Source organism: Phalaenopsis equestris, unplaced genomic scaffold (assembly GCF_001263595.1).
Source record: "Phalaenopsis equestris unplaced genomic scaffold, ASM126359v1 Scaffold000107, whole genome shotgun sequence".
In the NCBI taxonomy this organism is placed as follows: Eukaryota; Viridiplantae; Streptophyta; class Magnoliopsida; order Asparagales; family Orchidaceae; genus Phalaenopsis; species Phalaenopsis equestris.
Genome location: NW_018164549.1, coordinates 2,105,697 through 2,106,857, shown reverse-complemented (window position 1 = coordinate 2,106,857; position 1,161 = coordinate 2,105,697).

Genomic DNA, 1,161 nt, shown 5'->3' with positions numbered 1-1,161 from the left:
TTCCCAGCTGTATTTTTTCACATGGATCTTTCTACTGCTGGCATCCTATGAGGTTGTTGAGGGGAAAATTTTTTCATACGGAGTGCGGACATAGCTCTCTGTATGTGGATCCAATAATATGCTATCCTGTGTGCTATACTGAGCCCACCTCATAAAATATTAAAAACATTATTTTTTTTTTTCGGGGGTTATTGAAGTGGAACCACGGAGGTTATTGTTGAAGTAGAATCACATATGTTATTGAAGGGTTATTTTGGGTTATTGCGACGTTATTGAAGTTAATACCCAATAACACCGAATCAATACCTAATAACCCCGAAATAATATCGAATTCATTTCAAATCTATCAAATTCGATGTTATTTCGAGGTTATTGAGTTATTATTTCAATATTATTGTGGTATTAGCTCCAATAATATCGCAAGAAACTCCCAATAGCTCTGCGCGGTGAACTGCTCTAATAACACATACAGTTTCACTTCAATAACTCATAAAAAAAAAATTCATGTTTTGAATATTTCATGAGGTGGGCCCGGTGCAGCACATGTGGTGACATTATGGAAAATTCTCGGGCTGAGCGGAGGTTTGATTTGATGTTTTCAGAGAGAGAGAGTGTGTGTATTTAAAAATTGAAGTATATCTTTTCAGGCATATGTAAAATGATATGTAAAAATTGAAGATTTGGTGTTAGATATGTAAATAACTTGGAATTAGGTGGTATGGATGTAAATATTCTGATATAATTTTTCAGATTTTTTATAAGAAATAAATTATTTTTGGCAAAGGAATCTGAAATGCTTTCAGAAAGGTCATTTCTTATAATTTCCAAATTGAGAATTATTCTGTTTGCACGCTTTTGTTCTGAAAAACGCCCAAATGAAATTTTTTATATTATAATATTAAAATATCTGAATTCTAAAATTATTAAAAACTTGCAAGTTGCAGCCAAGCAACCCCGGGTTTGATAGTCTTGTCTTAGGTAGGGCTGTAAATGAGCCGAGCTTGAGCGAGCTTAGGCTTGGCTCGTGTTCAGCTCGTTCGAAATCAGCTCGTGTTCGAAATTGGCTCGTGAACAGTGTGTTCGTATTCGACTTGATTTAAATATTTGTGTTCGTGTTCGTCTCGTGTTCGGTTCGAAATTGGCTCCTTAAAATTAAATTAA